The 19,116-nt window shown below is 37.5% G+C and overlaps 1 protein-coding gene across 6 annotated transcripts in view; it reads right to left on the bottom strand.

Annotated features, from left to right (window-relative positions):
* The window catches only part of ZNF385B (zinc finger protein 385B), a 440,337-nt gene that overhangs the window by 91,842 nt on the left and 329,379 nt on the right, over nt 1-19,116 (bottom strand). The gene's annotated exons all lie outside the window — the stretch shown is intronic.

Here is a 19,116-nt window from a genome sequence, read left to right as displayed (position 1 = left end):
ACACAAAACTGTGCATTTTTAAAGAAATATACCACACCCGCATCAACACATCCCACAAGAATAATGTGTTTTTTTTTCTGAATTTTCGGTTCAAGCTCATTGAACCCCTGAAATCTCTCCTTGGGCCCCTTTGGGGATCCATGGACCTCGGTTAAAAACCCCTCATCTATAGCTATGAAACGGAGAATATGTGAAAGATAATTATCCATTATAATCATAAAGAAAACTATTATTTGAATCAACTGCTTCTTTAACATAATAGATGCCTTATTATGTCAATGGATTGCATCACAATCCATCACAATAAAACCTCATTTAAATGCCAAGTAGTACTTGAAATTATTGCCTTGGTCTTTGACCTTTTGAAATACTATCTTGAAAGTCAATTTAGGTAATATTCTATAGGTTTGAGGCTTCTAGTTGGCTCCTCTTTATACACCATAACAGAAACAAACAAAACATTTCATTCTTAGGAAAGAAAGTATGCCAGAGTCACCAAAAATCTGCATGGAGAAGCATTTACAGAATGAGGTTAAGCCTGTATCTATTCTGTATTCTGCAGAAGTAGTTTCTTCTTTTTTTTTTGTCTTTATTTTTTTGTTACATTCAAAAAATATGAGGTCCCCATATACCTCCCACCCCCCTCACCCCACTCCTCCCCCCATAACAACAACCTCCTCCATCAACATGAGACTTTCATTACATTTGGTGAATCCATCTCTGAGCACTGCTGCAGCTCATGGTCAATGGTCCACATCATAGCCCACACTCTCCTATAGTCCACCCAGAGGGCCATGGGAGGACATACAATGCCTGGTAACTGTCCCTGCAGCACCACTCAGGACAACTCCAACCCCCGAAAATGCCCCCACATCACATCTCTTCCTCCCACTTCCTACCCCCAGCAGCCACCATGGCCACTTTCTCCACACCAATGCCACATTTTCTTTGATTACTAATCACAATAGTTCATAAATAGAATATCAGCAAGTCCACTCTAATCCATACTCTATTCCTCCATCCTGTGGAGCATAGAATGGTTGTGTCCACTCCACATCTATATCAAGAGGGGGCTTAGATTCCACATGGATGCTGGATGTATTTCTTCTTATATGTCGGTACTAGTCAGCCTAAGGGGTGCTGATGCAAAATACCAGAAAATGGTTGGTTTTTATAAAGGATGTTGATTTGGGGTAGGAGTTTACAGATACCAGGCCATAAAGCATAAGTTACTTCCCTCATCAAAGTCTATTTGCACGTGTTGGAGAAAGATGGCTGTCGACATCTGTGAGGGTTCAGGTTTCCTGGGTTCCTCAGGGCTCAGATCCTCTTTCCTCCACAAGGTCAGCTGCAGACTATTAGGCGAATGGCTCTGTCTCTTTCCCCAGGACTCCAGCTTAAGATTTCAGCATCAAACTCCAACATCAAAACTCCAACATTAAGAACCCCCAACTTTGTCCTTAGCCATGCCTTTTATCTTTGAATCCCCACCCACCAAGGGTGGCCCAATCAAAGCCCTAATCATAACTCAATCAAAGCCCTAATCATAATTCAATCATGCCCAAGTACAGACCAGATAACATAATCCAATATCTATTTTTGGAATTCATAACCATATCAAACTGCTACAATGTCCGTTCCAGTGAGTGCTGAAACCAATAACTTAAAGTAATGCGTCATAAATATCTATCATGGGAAGGAAGTGTTGATTACAGAGTTCTTTAATGAAATTAAAATGAGTGGCATTTCAGATGTTCCACCAAACTCAGTTTCCTCTTTATTGCTTTCCCAGTATTGCTGTCCCTGGTATCTACCAGCAACCTCTCTGGCCCTTATCATTTCCTTTCTTTGATCAGTCTGTCATTTTAGGTAAACAAATGCACCAAGAGACCATCAATTGTAGCCACTAGGAGGTGGCTACAAGACAAGGGGATGTGACTGAATAAAGGGTTTCTGAAAATACCACACAATGATAACAAAGATAACATTTTTCTAGCTCATTTCATGTGCCAGGCACTACCCTAAGCACATTACATATGTGTGTACATATGTACACACATATACAAATATACACATACATACATACATGTACACATACAAATTGTTTAATCCTCACAATAACCTGATAAACAACGTACTATCACTAGCCCCATTTTACAAATAAGAAACTGAGGCACAGAGAGAATAAACCCAACTTTATATAGCTTATATGTGGAGGAGTCAGGGTTCAAACACAGGCAATTTGACTTCTGAATTCTGTTCTTTACTATTAAGCTATAGCCATCAAGTTATACAGCTGAAAATACTTTGGTTATATAGATACCATCTCTGGCGGTGGACAGGAACATTTTAACATCAAACCAAAAGACTGAAAATGTTGAACCTCTAAACAGATAAAATTTGTTGGCTTCAACAAAATTTTAAAAAGGATCATTTCTGCAGGACATCTCTGAATTCTTAATATACTAAAGGATATTGTAACTGTCTAGGCAGACATAATTTCTCCCCCCATATTTTAAACATGGAAACAATAATTTTTACTCCACAGAGCACCTGGGACAATCGGGACTCTGAGGCATGCTCTTCAGGCAACACCATTCTATATACATAGTGGTTAAAAGCACCAACCCAGGAGATAGCCAACCAACAAGACCCAGCTCCACCACTTTCTGGCTGCACATCTTTGGACAAGAGATTTTATCTTTTTATGCCTTTATTTTCTATTCTCTAAAATGGGGAAAATATAGTATACCTGTATCATAGAACTGCTGTTAGAGGAACTTGATATTTATACAAAGTGCTTAAACCTGCACCTGACATACAGCAAGTTTCAATAAGCTCATGCTGCTGTGGTTACTAACTACTCCTGCTCCTCTCACATTAAACCATATCCCAGGAGAGCAAACATACCCATCATACAAGGCAGGATATGTCAAGGGTCATAAAAAAAGACATTAACAAAAATGTTGAGGTTTAAGAGAGAAAGAAATTATATCTGGTTAGGAGATGGGATCATATTTTCAAAGAGAAGCTAACTCTTGAAGCAAGCATCAACACACAGTTGCTAACCTGTTTTGAGAGATGGGGATGGGAGAATGGTGTGCTGTGTGGAGGGAAATGGATGAGCAAAAAGCACAGAGAAAATGGAATGCATCAAAATTCAAAACATTTTTTAGGCACTCCAGGGATATTCAGGGTTTCTTGATTAGAAAATATAGGTCATTTTAGTCCTCCCTCCTAGGTTGCTAGTTTTTAAAATGCAGTTAGAATTTAAATATGGAAAGCAAAATAATAAAGAGAAAAACATAGTGACCTTGGAATAGGCAAATATTTCTTAAACAGGAAACAAAAGCTGTTAATCCTAAGCAAAGTGGGGGAAGATATTCACAATATATATATTTTGACAAAGGACTTAAATCCAGAATAAAGCTCTCCTAAAAAGCAAAAAGAAAGACAGACAGTGTAATAGAGAAATGGGTAAAAGACTTAAAGGACCCTTCATAAAAATGGATATCAAAAAGGCTCATAAACATATGAAAAAGTACTTAACTTCATTAGTCATCAGGATATGACAATAAAACTGCAAAATAATATCACTACAAACTCACCAGGATGGTTTAAAAAAAAGATGGAGATTACAAAACGTAGGCAAAGATATGGAGCAACCAGGACTCTTGTAAGGAAGTGTAAAAGGATACTACTAAGTTGATTTGGCAATATCTACTAAAGCTAAATATACGTAGACCTTATTACCCAGCAATTTCATTTCTAGGAGTATACCTGACGGACATGATATGTTCTTGAATGTTCACAGCAATCCTATTTGTGTAAGCCCCAAGGTGAAGATTAGCCAATTACCCTTCAACATTAGAATGGATAACTAATTGTACGTTCATACAAGAAAGCAACACAATGGAATACAGCAATGAGAACAAATGATATATAATTACATGCAACAACAAAGAGACCTTGCAAACGTAATGTTGAGCAAGAGAAGTAGAATGAAGGAGTACATACTGTATCATGCCATTTACATAAAGTATAAAACCAGGCAAAATTAATTCATGCTTTTAAATTAGGCTATCCATGCAGGATAGGGGTGGTGGTGCTAGGGGTTAGAGTGACTGGAAAGGGCATAAAAAGGACTTCTGGAGTGCTTGATCTGGGTGCCAATTACACAGGTAAGCTTAATTTGTGCACATCCATTCAGCTGTACACTTTGATACATACTTTTATGTATGCTATAGTTCAATAGAAAAAATTTTAAAATACTATTCATTTTAGTAAAATATTCTTGACAAACATAGGCAAAATTCCCCAATAAGTATATATTCAAATACTGTCAAGTTTGTATGTTTTTAGGGTGAATATGATGTTTTTGTAAGTTCTTTTTATACTATCAGCTTGATTTTGCTCCAAATGATTTGTGAGCAAATAGAAGTTCTCTTTTACACTGATGCGTTGTTCAATTTAGGCAGTGAATGGAGAAGACTGACATGGAATCCAGTGATGCCAGAGACTAGATCTCTGTATCTAGAACTTAGAGTCTATATAACCTTAACACTTGGCAGTTCTGTGCCTGAATCTCCGCTGGGGCAGCTCAGGGTTCCCTCCAAAGAGCTCCAATAGCAGCTGCTTTAATAGCATCTTAGCAAAATGTTGCATTTAAAAATAAATCTTTCTGAGCACCACACTGAAATTTATAAGCAATAATAAAGTGCTACATCAAAAAAACAGGAGTGAAGCCATATCATGAAAGATTTTAAGCCTAGCGTCCTTCGGGTTTAGTAGTATATACTTCAGCTTTCACACAAAACAATGACTCTTTCACTAAGATGCAATAAGTGGCTTTTCAGATGCTGTGGTAATAGAATATACACAGTTAAGTGATAACTCATTTATACCAAAAGATCTTGCCCGTGTAGTCAGTGTCTTATATTTATATGTTGAAAAAGATGAAAAAGATTTATTTACTATATAGTACAAACTATAGATTGGTTAAACACGGCAAACTTCCTAAGTTGTGACCCTTTTTCAAAGCAGTACTAAAAAAACCTCTGAGCACTTCAGAAGTCAAGTAAATTTAAGTGGTTAAAAAAACGTCTTGAGAAACCAAGATGAATTTAAGATGAATTTAAAACACTTTTGCTTTGTTGTAGGTTATTGTAACCAAATGGTATTAAGTAAGAACATGTAAGGAAGAAAATTCAATGAAAGGAAAACAGGGTTCCAACAAATGTTCTCCCAAATTTCTTGAAATAGCTTTTAATACATTTGACTTATCAAAAGAGAACGTCATGTACTTAGTCCTAAATTACTAAGTCTTCAGAGAAGCCAAACTTATCTCCAGACAGGGCTTTAATAAAATTATCTGAGGTCAAGAATGGATTTGGAGGTCATGAAATTTTCTGGCAGAAAGACCTAGGGAGATGGTCCTAAGCTACATTTGCCCAGGTCTATGGGAACAAGATGCATTCATGAGGTCTGAAGCTTCTTATTGTTACAAACAGAGCTAGACTGCTTTCTCTCTACAGCATGCTAAAGCCTTAAGAGCAGGATAGATATGTCTTATTTTAAGAACCTTCCTAGAAATACAGACTTTCCTAGGTAAGGCAATGGCTATGTTTCTCAAAAGCATTCAATATTTCTAGAGGAATTATATTTCATAAATTTTAGAGGCAAGACATTAATTTAGGAATCTACAAATTTCTGTTCATTTTATATTAGAAAAATAGGATTAGGAGCAGCTTAATCCACCATGGTACCTGACTAATGGTAGAACCAAACCTAGAACTCACAATTATCTTCTTTAAAAATTAAGTAGATTAATATTTGGCCAGTTTTTTAAAATTTTGACTGAAATTTGGAAGAAAGTATTGGTATTTTTAAAAGTTTCAATTTTAATGTTTGTCAGTATGAACAATTGGAAAAAGGAAATTAAATGAAAGAAGAGCTTGCTGAGGGCTAAGGGCCAACATTGTTGCCATTTTAAAAAATGGCAGAAGATTGAGCCTAACACCTCATTTTAAATAATTCTTTGAATATTCCCAGTGGGAAAAGAGAACATCAAAGACCATTAAAACTATGCTTTTAACCATACTGTTTGGATCAACATAACTAATTCAAATAGCTTCATAATAGGAGTCATCCTCACATATGTGTTGGTGGTTTTATATTTAAGTACTATCAAAATTGAAACAAATTTGTTATCTGAGAAGACACATTTTTCCAAGCAATGGCAAGTGACCTTCCATCAGAGCAGATCAAAGCACCAGTGCTGTTCAGCCCTCTGGCCCTGTCTTTAGCCCTCTCCTTTGCAATTCACACAAAGGGCTAGCTGAAGGAGGCTGGATACAGCTCCTCACGAGGTCGGGGCACCAAGCTGCTGCTATAAATTCTAGCTCTGGGACACAAAATGTTTTATTCCCCCTTAGTCTCTGAGAATTTCACTTTTGCATTCAGTGTCTAGGCTATTTTCGTTTAAGAACCAAAAGAGGGGTGGGAGGGGGAGAGGAATAGTGATTATTTTTAAGAAGATATTTCCCCCAGAACTTTGCTTGATTTAAAGAAATGGAGTTAATATTTGCTCTGCTAGTGTGCTCTACTCTCACCTTAGAAGCAGAAAAAATAAAAAGCTTCCTTTAGCTTGAATATTAACCAAACATTTAAAAGTTATTCAAAAGCTGCTACCAATGTTGAGAGAGGAAAGTGAGAGCAGGAAGGAAGGGAAGGAAGGAGGAAGGGGGGAAGGGGGGGAGGGAGGGAGGAGTGGGTTCCCAGAAGGCACAATATGGGAATAAATAGGAACAGTAAAAACTGTGCTGCAATTGTTTTTTGCATGTATATCCATGGCCACAAGGGCACTGCCTTATACATTCAGGAAAAATCCTGATGGAATATTATAATCATGGTGACCATTATAGAAGAGGCACTCTTGGTCCCCTATCAGCAAAGAAGCCACTTTCACCCCAAGCAGCAGAAATGGCTCCTGCCTGGAGCCATCATCATGAAAGCCACACTTCCATCCCTATGGAAACCAGGGATGGGGTGACTAATCTGGTAATGCCAGGGATGGGGTAAGCAGAGACTATGAGTAATGGGGTTTGGAGGTGGGGATAGGATGAAGAAAGGGGTTGCTCCGAACCGGCGGGGGCAAGTTCTAGGACCTGTGGGAAGGAGCGGGGGTAGAGGATGAGAAGAATGGAGGCAAGACATGATTCTGATCAAGCCTCGTTTATTGGGGGTAGAACATGGGAATATATACTGAGGGAAGGGAACGTGTCCACAGGTGACAGGTTGGTCTTGCGTGTGGCAGACGTCCAGGAAGGGAATTGGCTGAAAGTTCGCGCCGGGTCTGCAGAGTTTCGCGCCTTGCGCATGTGTATCGCTGTGGTCACCAGAGTTTGTGGCGGGAAGGGGAGAACAAAGAAACAAAGAGGAAGAAGGAGGAGGAAATGGTGGGGCAGGGTTGTGAAATCCGCCATGTTGTTGGAGGCTGTAAATAGATTTTACAGCAGGTGGCTCCCCACAAGGGGTGAGGTGGGATTGGAAGAAGGAAGGAGAAGTCAGTGAATTTGGTTTAGTTCTCCAGTCAACTAGCATTAGCACCAATTCCTTATTTGGAATTTCCTAATATCTCACTCCTAAAATGATTTTCTTCCTTTTATTCCTATGACAGAAACAATCTAGTTAAACAGGGCATCTGAGCCCTTCAAAATAAAAGAGCTGGGCAACTGGGCGACATGTGACATCCAGCTTTATCTTTTTCTGCAAAGATGGGGTTTTCTGTGACTCAGGGGATGCTTGTATTCCAAAGGGTCATTAGCAGGTTTTTAAAAGAATGGGCCAATGCCTGACCTGGCTTCTTGGAACTCTGCCACTGTCTTGACTTCTAAAAAGGGATGTTACTTTGCTTTGGTCAGGAAGGCAGCTTCTGAGGCACCAGTGATAAGCAAAAACGCATCTGATAAGGCACTTGAATGCCCAAGGATTTTCTGCACTGGAAGTAATTCCTCATGAATGATGCCCCTGTCCTTATCATGTTTAATCTTGAACAATTATACTAACTTTGAACTAGTTTCTCTTATGTGGAATTTCTTTGTGGCTGTCCAAATAACTCCCTCTCAACCCCTCAATGATCACCAAAAGTCAAAGGCATAGTTATTTCTTAATAAAGGGACATGAGAAAATAGTGAATTTAATCATAGGACACAAATGGCACGTAAACAATTAAAAAAATAGAACCTAATGCTCAATGTATTTTTTTAAAGCTTGTTTCCAGTTAAAGGAAGGGCAAAAAGAATCCAAAATTCCAAACTTGCACAGTATTTCCAAACTTTGATTTGTCTCTCTCTCTCACTTATCCTGTCTCCCTCTAATCCGGCCCCCTCTCTCTAGTCTCTCTCTCATGTGTCTTTTCTTTCTCATGTCTCTGTCATTTGTCTCTGTCCTTCTCTATCTTTGTATATGTGTGTGTGTGTCTGTCTCTCTCTGGGTCTATATTCTGTCTCTGTTTCCAAATATATGTGTCTGCCTTTTTGTCTTTTTCTACATCTCTCTCGCCATAATATATCCAGGGAACTAGAAAGCATTCATAAAATATGTCACTTGCCATGTATTCCAGCTATGCTGTATTAATTTCTTTTTTAATATTTACTTCTACAAATGAAAAGATTAACAGCAAGGTTATCCTGGTTTCAGGACAAGTTTGTCCCTTTGACAAGATGTAACAATTAAATTAGGTCATATTTCTGATTATGTCTCAAGTAGTCATGTGAGTTGCAACCACAGAGAATTGTTCACACGATGGTATCTGTCATATGTGTAAGAAAGTAGGATGAGCACTTAAATCCACCAATAATTTAACAGTACATTTTAAGAGAAATTTGTTACCAGTGTCCTAGGTTATATACATACTATCATTTTTCATTGGGAAAGGCAGTGCTTTTACATAAATTAAATAGATTTCTAAACTGTTAAATGACTGATGATCATCCCATTCTTTTGTGATGAAGAAAATGACTTCCAGGGACAAATAATTCAAAGACAAAGCAAACATACAAAATGAAGCCATTGATGGACCCAGGATTAGAATGAATTTTCTTCCAATATTAGGTATTTGTTTATTGTGATAATTATTTACTGAGCAACACTGTCCATTAAGAGGTTATATATCATAGAAAAATTAATTGGAAAAAAGGCACATTGGCTTCAATTTACTCATTTTTTTCCAAGAGCCCACTGAACCCTCAATAGTTACACTTCTAATCCACCAACAAGGTAGAATAAAAGAAGTCGAGGGTCCTTCAATATTTTCTAAACCTTCTTAAATCCTGTTGGGGACTAGGAGATAAAAAACATCCTCATAGTACCAAGAGTTTCTATGCCCTTTCCTACCTGTAATATTTATTCATGTTTTACAAACGGCAAAATTGAAAGAAAAAGGAGTTCTTGTGTGGGGAAGAACAAAAGTGGTTAACACTAAAATAGAAATGAGAATTTCACAAGTATCTACTACAGACATAAAAAATACCAGACAATGGTTTCTCTTAAGGACCTAAATTTACCTGGTTTCCAGAGAGATTTCTATGCCCAAGGGTCTAAATAATCTCAAAGCCATTGGATTTTGGTTTGAACTGGATGGAATGTTAAAACCTTGAAATGTGCACATCATAAAAATCATGTGATAAGAGTGCAAATAACCCATGACACTCGATTTTGTTACAGGCTACCAGCCCCCGTTCTGTCAATCTGAATGTGGATTCCTGAACGTGTATAATCATCAGTTTAAATATACATTCTGAGGAGAAGAGAAAGAAGAAAGAGAGTTCTAACATACTTGGATTAAACACAAAACTCATTTTAACCTAGTAGTTATTTTGAGACAAACTTCGAAAGAAAAAGGAACAGTAGTTCATAAAGAGAAAGGAAATGTGGGAACTCAGAAACATCATCACATTTAGCAAAATGACTCAAGATTACAATTTAAATAAAAACAGGTTAGGAAAACCAAGATGATATTGGATAGGGGATCATGAAATTAGCTAATTCTATTTGTCCTAAGTCTGAAACTTTTCTCTTTTTCCAAAATTGATTTGAACTATTTTATATTTTTGTCACACACTTCATGAAAAAGTTCCCTGAGGTGTAAATGCTGATCAGTCAGCAATGCTTACCTGAGTTTTTAAGATTACAGTCCACGTTCACTTCTGCATTCGAGCACTGTACGAGGTATTACATTTAGAGGTAAATAATTCCATCATTTCAACCTGGTGCTCCTGTGAAATGTGGTGCTAGGAAACAGCCGACAGGCAATGCGCCTGAACAAATCATACGTCCTGTAATTGCCGCTTAGCTCTAATTACTATTGAGGATAGTGTTTGCAACTTGATTCCAGGGAGAGGGCAGACTACCTTCTGACGACACTGAACCAAATATATCCTAAAAGACTGACAAGCTACTTTCTTTCATGTGTTTTTTCTGAAATCTCCCAGCTAAACAGAAGCTACCACTCTGCCATGGTAAAAATGAAATCAAAGAAATCTGACTTCTGTCTTCCTGCCTCAACCCAACAAAGCAATTCAATCCTCACAAACATCTATTTATTACAATTTTGAATTTTCAGTATTATTTAGACTTGAAGGGATTGTTTTTCTAGATGGGCTACTAAATCTTTAATATAAAATTGTTTTGAATTTCTAAATAGAACCTGTTCTCAAACCATTAACTTTTATATACCATTAGTCTAGAATAATTTATTTGTATACTATTAGACCAGAAGAATTTACTTCTCCGCTTGTGGATTTTTATATTTTAAATAAATATTTAAGCATATAATTTTAAAAGGCTAATGTAGATGACAACTTGATGTTACTAACATTAATACAGATGTGTATGCATCTCAACTCAAAAACCTAATTTCAGTTATATGGGGAATTTATTACAGTAAAATTAAGTCGTTTAGACTGTGGAACTAAAACATTATTTACACTCATATATCTAACTAATTTCATTCTCTATCTAGTGGCATCTGACCATGTGATCAGATAAGGTCTCTGATAAATCCGTATTAACAGAATGTGGCTATGAATGCTAGATTGTTGTGCTTGTACAAAACTAATTGTCACTGATACTGATGAGTTAGCTTAGTGAGTATTTGACTACCTGAAAGAAACTTAAAGTGACTGATCTGAAATGTCGGAAAGGATTTTGCACCTTTGATTATGCAATTTAGCACATGTGCCAACCACAATCAATAACTTTAGTGGCCTACAGAACAAATTCTGTAAGTCCTCTCCAAATTCAGAGAGCTGATATTTCTGCTTATATAAGACTTGCACAAGTAACTGAGGGACAGGTAAAACTAAGGTAATAATTAGATGCAGCAATCAAAATGATAAATATAAAACCAGCTCTTAGAAATGGTACCTTTCTCCAGGCTCAATGATCTAAGTTTTGAATAATAACAAAATAGCATTCTAAATGGCACATAGCATGCTAACTCTATATTTATTTACCACATAATAACAATTGTGTCTCCTTGCTCACATACGATTTAGGTTCATGAGGAAAATAAAATTATAGCCAGGGTTATGGTTTTTGCATGTTTTTTTTCCTCCACCGATGATAGCCATCCTTAAGAAAACTCTTTGCTTTGTAGGGATAGCACTGATGCAGCCTTTAAAGTATTTTTCTTTCTTGGAGTGAGGCAATATATTCTATTCTTTGTTTTTTGAGGTACCAGGCTGAGGATTGAACCTGGGACCTTGTATGTGGAAAGCCAGTGCTCAACCACTGAGCCTCATTGGCTTCCCCATGTTTTTTGCTTGCCCTTAAATCATCCCTGATTTTTTGTTCCAGGTCTAGAACACTAGTCCATCTGTAAACTCTGAGCCTTTTATTTGCAGCTCTCCCATGTTCTGAGTTTTGCTGTGCTGTCCTCAGAGCATGGATCACAGATGAGCAGTATCAGCATCACCTGAGAAATTGTTAGAACTGCAAATCCCAAAGCCTCATCCCAGAATCACAAAATTGGAGATGGGGGACTCAGCAACCTATGTTTTAAGCTCTCCAGGTAATTTTGATACATGTTAATTCTTGAGAACCACTGGTCCATGGTGCACATAGGTCAAGAACAGTAGAACAGAATAAGGATCATTTAAGTGTCTATGGGGGAAATTATGGGAGTGGTAAAGGTTCAGCAGAGAGCTGGCATTTGAGTAGTAATATGAAGGATAGGTTAGAGTTTGGATGAATCAGAAGGAGGCACCAGGTACCCATCACCCAAGCTTCCCTATCCTTGTGTCCTTGACTTAATACAGACCCACCCACTCCATCAATCCATCTTTCTTCAGTCATTCCATTCTTAAAGAAATTTTTTTAAAAAATTCATTCCTGTAGCCTTTTATTCTACTAACTACTCATTCCTTTCTCTTAGCTTTTAACTCCATTTAGAGTTGCCTATACTTCCTTTTTCACTTTTTTTTTTTTTTTGCTATACCCTCACGTCATAAACCCTGTAATCTGGCTTCTGATTTCTCCAGTCTAATAAAAACTATTTTTTGAAGGCCTATATCAGTCCTCCTTGACCTTGGTATTTTGGTAGAATATGATCCAATTTCTAAACGCCATTTCCAACTACCTGCTGAACATCTTTATCTGTATATCCCCGTGGCACCTCAATTTGTACAAAATTAAACTAGTCATCCCAACTACCTTCTCTCCCCTTCCACCCCCACCTTTCTGTTTCCCAATAAGACAATCCTCAGCTGATGCCTTATTCAATGCCTGGCATCAATAGTTTTCCAGTGACACGAACTCTAATATTTGAAGCTGTATTTGACTTCTCTCTCTTCTTTGCTCCTGAATCAAGATGGTTATCTTCATGACAATTGCCATGTCCTTCTCCTTTTCATACCCATTACCAGTGCCTTCATTTGGGTTCTCATTAGCTGTTCACTCACATAATCCTTTAATCGCTGATTCCCCTTGGAGTCAAATGAACTCTTAAGGACAGCTTAAATTAGTCATTTTCCTATTCAAACATATTCCATGGTTTCCTTTAGTGAGCTCCAGGTACTGAAATCCAATATACCTGTTCAAATCTCTACTCTGCTGGGTCGCATTAAGCAATTAATTGATTAGTTAAATTTGCATTTGCTTAGCTGCACAGCAGGGATAAAACTAATCCTATCTCATGAGGAGATCTGAAGGAAATAATACATGTAAATTCTTACCACAGTGCCTAAAACATTGAAGAGGTTAGTAAATGATAAGCATTATCATCACCACCACCAAATCCACTGCCACAGAATACAATTCAAACACCTCAGTTCAGCATCTATCACCATGTCCAAACTTAAGGGAAAATGTTTTTTCATACTTTTTGAGATTTGCTAAACTGAATTCTTCCTTAAGGGAAAGGCCCATATCTCATTTTTCTTTCTGCTTCTGGCCCCTTAGGTATGCCTCAAACTTGGTAGTTGCTCCAGAAATGTCCACTGAGCTGAAGCACTAGCAGGTTCCCATACATACTTTTCTCAGTACTGTAACTTTGTTCATGCTGTCCCTGCCTCACAGGATGCCTTTCCCTTCTGTCTTTTTTCAAATGATCTCCACTTTCTAGTGGCATTTTAAGTGGTATCTCCTCCAGGAAATCTTCCTAATTTCCTTAGAGGAAACTATCTAGCTCTCCTCTGAACCTGCAAAACATTTCATTTACACCTCTCTTATAATACTTATGACATATTGTTGTGTATTATTTTTGTGTGTCTTCTTCCCCAAGGAACTATAAGCTCTTATAGGTTACAGATCAGACTTGATTTACTGCTGTTTGCCTACAAATCCCAATCTAGTGCCTTGCACAGAGAAGGTACTCAGTGAATGTGTGAAATGTGTGTTGAATGAATAAATGAGGTAAAGGAGAAAGACATCTGTATTCTTATTATAAGAGTTGTTCTGCTGCATACTACCTGATTAAAGATTTCTTTCTCAGTGAAAATTCTGATCATCTTCAAAGAGTAAACAGATTATAAGAATTGTAGAAACAAATGTCAGAGTACCCCTTAAAAATGGTTTTGAAGTCAATATTCTAGAACCCAGAAGCATTTTCCATAGAAACAAAGTCATAAATGGTTATCAGATTCCTGGGATAGTTTCAAAAGCTTAATAAACCCACAGAACGGCTGATTAGATAGAGCACTAGCAACAGAACCTCAAAGTCAACATTATTATAAGGGGTCTAGAAAATGATTGAATATCCTGTAAGTGTTTATAAAGATGTTCAGGCTTTCTTGCAAAGCAGAAAACCATGACTTTGTTTTCTTCTCAATATATTAATACTCAGAAAGCCGTAACCAGAATCTGATTTTTCTTGCATATTCAAATGATTACTTTTCATTGCTAGGATGCACATAATCTGGTTAAAGAATTAATTTATAATTTTCAATTATAAACCTTAAATGTAGAATATGGAAGTCCTCTATGAACTTATCTATACATATATTAATTTTTATAAGTCAAATATTATTTTCTTTTTGGTTTAAACTTCCAAATTTCAGTTCCTTTGTCTTCATTTTAGATTAATATTAAATTGATGATGGCCTCTGATATTTTAGTTTCAATTTCTTTACCCCATCCCTTGACAAACACATAATGACCTGCTAAACTTTTAACTACATTCATGAGGTTCCATTATTTTAATGTAATTCTTGAGTGAGTAAATAATACTTTTTTTAATGGAAAATGATTGCCTTTCCAATTACCTGAATTGCAATTTTAGGTTTTCACAAATTTCTTTCTTTAAAGCATACTGGTTCTCCACACAATGGCAACCAAATTGTTTAAAAATGCAAATCTGACCCTGTTACTCTAGTGCTTAGTGGCTTCCCACTGCACTTAGAATAAAAACAAAAAAAAAAACACATCTTATCAGGACCTACATATACCACATGATTAAGCCCCTGCTTGCTTTCCAAACCTTACCTTTCCCTCAAAACTTAAGTTTCCTCTTCTTTTTCTCAAACATGTCAAGTTCATTCTTTTAATTTTTTTAAAGCTTTATTTATTTCCCCCTTCCCCATTGTCTGTTCTCTGTGTCCATTTGCTGTATGGTCTTCTGTGTCTGCTTGTATTCTCATTAGGCAGCTCTGGGAACCGATCCTGGGACCTTCCAGAGTGGGAGAGAGGCGATCGTTCTCTTGTATCACCTCAACTCCCTGGTCTGCTAAGTCTCTTTTTGTCTCTCCTCTATGTCTCTTTTTGTTGCGTCTCTTGCTGCATCAGCTCTCTGCTCTCTGCATTGGTCGGCAGCACTCTTGCATGGGGCAGCACTCCGCATGGGCCAGCACTCCACGTGGGTCAGCTTGCTGCGCGGGCCAGGTTGCCTTCATCAGGAGACCCTGGGTATTGAACCCCAGACCTCCTATATGGTAGATGAAAGCCCAATTGTTTGAGCCACATCCATGTCCCTCAAATTCATAACTCAAGGCTTTTGCCTTTGCTATTCCCTCAGCCAGGACCTCTCTTCCCTCCAATTCAGTTGTGTCTCAGCTCAATTATCACCTCTTCAGTGAGGTCTTCTCTCTATTACATCACTGGTTTTTTTTTTTACTTCATGGCACTTACCTGTCTCTAAAATTTTGTTTTATCTGTTAACTTGTTCCTTGCCTCCTTCCATTAGAAAATTACCTCCATGATGGCAAGGACAGTATTCTACGTGCTCTCTTTTGCAGTTTCTAGAATGCTGCCAAGCCTGTGGTAGGCACTCAGTCTATATTTTGAATGACCATACTTTTCCAGTCTTTTTGAGTAAAAAGACTTTTTTTTTTAAAAGCATCAAATGGTTTCAAGGACTCCTCACAAGCTATTAATGTTCTTCTTCCTTGGTATTCATTGACTATATACAAAGCTGTTATAAAGTCAATAATAATGAAAGTAAACTGGTTTTTTATTAATGAAACACAGTAGGAATGACATATACACTTGAGCAAGAGCATTTTGTTTAAGTGTGCGATGATACTTATTTAAGCTACCAAATGCTCGATGTACATTTCCATTTACAGGTATACAAGGATGCTTAGGCCACAGGTGTTATGGGACCTGTTGACTGATATGCAAACTCGAGGTAAGTGGACAGAAGAAATGACAGCAGTCCTAGTAAGAGCTTTCTCAAGGCAGAGGGAAGAATAAATCTGACTTAAAGCCTCATCCCAAACTAAGGCTATACTAACTTATTTTTCTAGACATTTTTCATATTTGTTTAACAATAGCTAAGACATAAATACATTATTCATATTTGAATAACATTTATTACTAGCCAACACTGTTCTAAGTACCTTACGTAGATTAAGTCACTTAATCTTCAAAATAACACAGTTAAGCAGAGATTTGCTGTCACCTGCATTTTATAGATGAGAAAATGGAACACAAAGAAACTAAGTATCTTGCCCACAGTCACAAAGTAGTTGAGTGGCAGGGCTGGGATTCAAACCCACACACTCTGCGTTCAGAGTCCACATTTGTAACCAGCATACTACATTGATTTACAGGTATAAGAAGAAGGTACTGCCTTTACACTAGTAGAACATCTCTCAAACCATCCATTGCATATTAAATATCAGATGTCAGTTACTCATAAATCTTCATATTTTACCCCAAACATATTCAAGTAGCTATTTTCCTCATTACTGCCAAATAAAGGTCTGAAATGCTTAGCAGCAAGTGACTTTATGAAGCAGTTCTATCCCATGCAGGGAATCAAGAAGAAAATCTAAATCAAATACCAAATCTCACCATACCTTTAATATCACTGTGAAATAGCATGGCTTTCTGGGACACACTGTGAAGTCTGAGATTAGATAGCGTATCTAAAATTACTGAAACCAAAAAAGAATTTGTGAGCTTATTCCCAATTCGCTAAGAATGCTCTATTTTGACAGGTTAGAAAATGGGGATATAGGCTTTTCCTTAAAATATAAGGTCTTTGTGCACACCTCAGTGGTTTCTGCATAGTCTGTTTATGAAAAAAGGTCAATATTAGCTTAAGACAATTCCAATAAGACTCATGTTCTATCATTCCTATAAGAGCCTTCATTTAATCCCCTACCTGCTCCTTCTGTTTTAAAGATATTAACTGGCTACCTTGTGAAATGTGAATGAAGCAAGAAGGAGTCAAGTCTACTAAGCATAGCACATGTTGTGCAACATGACCCCTTATGTAATAAATCTTTCAGGAACAAGATCTCCATTTCTAAATGGGGCCTGTCTTCACTTTTCTCATGTGAGACTTGGCAAATGGGACATACTGAGCCTGACAGGTCACTTCTCTGCTCCTTGGCTGACATCTCTCTTACACAGATGTCAGCTGGAAACCTTTACTGGGTCACGTTAGGGGATCAGAACTTTTGCATCATATCCAGCCAAGCTCTAAGGCCTGCTCCACCCAATCCCAACAGCAACATATCACTCCTGCAAGTAAGGGCAGCTCCAACTCGATGGCCTAGGACATGAGAGAGGGGAAGGATTGCCTGTGGGTGTTAGGTTGGCTTAGGGAGTTCCTCTGTGAGAAGTTCAACTTTCACTCAGAAGAGGAATCTCTGCATGTCTGTAATGTTATTGTTTATAAAGATTTGGGAGCTTGGGAAGAGATGTGAAAGGGTTGAGAGCCTTTTCCATTGTATATAAGCTTTAGAGTCAAACCCCAGTTCAAATTTTGCTTCTACCGTCAATTAGCCATGTGACTTTGGAGAACTGTTCATTCTTTGAGCCTAACTTTTCTCAAAATAAATGATAACTGATTATTTTTGGCTTGGAAGGGAAAAAAACAATATAACAAATAAAAAATGGTCAGTACAGTGCCTGAGAACAGCATGAGCCTTCAATAAATGTTACTTCTCTGTTTCTCTGACCCTGAAAAGGGCCGAGAGTTTGGAGGCCTAAATTTAGAAATACCCCCAATATTCTCAGCATATCCATTTTCACTGGTCTTGTTTTTGTTTTGGCTTTACACTAGAGATTCTTAAATTAAGATCCAGGGACCCCTCTCCCCAATAATTGAATGCAAATAGCAAATATTTGCAAGCATGCTCTTTTCTGGGAGAAAGAAATCCACAGTGTTAACCATATTTTCAAAGGATTCAGTGACTCCAGAGATATCCATGTGTTTCTGAGAAGTCGTGGGCAAATGGAATATATTTTTTGTAAATCAAATTTGATTTTTAATGTACTAGAAGTGCATGTGAATAAAGGAACTTTAGAATGTATCTTTCTGTAAAGCAAATACTTACTTTATAAATTGCATATTTAATCCAGAATTTTTCAGTTTTTATAAAAGATTCAGAATTTCGTATGTTGGGAGGTGATATTATGTGCATAGTAGCTAACTTCACTAATAATTTACAACATAGCCTGGGAGTTAAGTTAAGAATCAATGTAAACTGATAAGAAGGAACTCCAGAAAGTCCATCTCTTAACTGGACAGACCTAAGTTATTCCTGCTCCAAACATCTCATATTATGGGTGAAGATACTGAAGTTCTGAGAGGTTATGAGACTTGCCAAGGTCATTGCAATAGTCCCGGAAAATGAGGAGTAATAGCAGGAAAAATAACAGTGATTATGATGATGACAGCACTATGATCTAGTGCTCTGGGCTGACACTTTTAAAGATTTTAAAGACTTTAACCTCATGTATTTTCACTACAGCCTTAAAGGAAGATTTTATTACCTCCATTCAGCAGATGAAGCATTCCGCCCAGGGCTCCATGGCCAGTAAAAGGTCAAATCAGAACTTAAACCCCATTTTAACTGGAAAGACTGTGCTCTTAAACAGTACTTTAAACTGTTTTCCCAAACACAGTTGCATGGTCTTGTGTATAAACAGTTAACTAGTTAGCTAGGAAAGATACATCTATGAACTTTAAGCCCATGTATTCAGATGGGCTTTTAAAAATCACTATTTCACAGTCCTTGCCAATGCTACACTCTCACAAATATGCACTAGGAGTATAAGCTCTAGAATAAATCCAGGTCATATCCTGCTTGCAGTGTTGCCCTTAGATACACCCTTCTCTGGCCAAGTCTCTCCCCATGCTGCAGTCCAAGGAGATTGGCCCATGGG

The sequence above is a fragment of the Dasypus novemcinctus genome, chromosome 7 (genome assembly GCF_030445035.2).
Source record: "Dasypus novemcinctus isolate mDasNov1 chromosome 7, mDasNov1.1.hap2, whole genome shotgun sequence".
NCBI classification, from domain to species: domain Eukaryota; kingdom Metazoa; phylum Chordata; class Mammalia; order Cingulata; family Dasypodidae; genus Dasypus; species Dasypus novemcinctus.
Note: the sequence above shows the minus strand (reverse complement) of the source record. Positions and strands in the feature narration are given on the sequence as shown.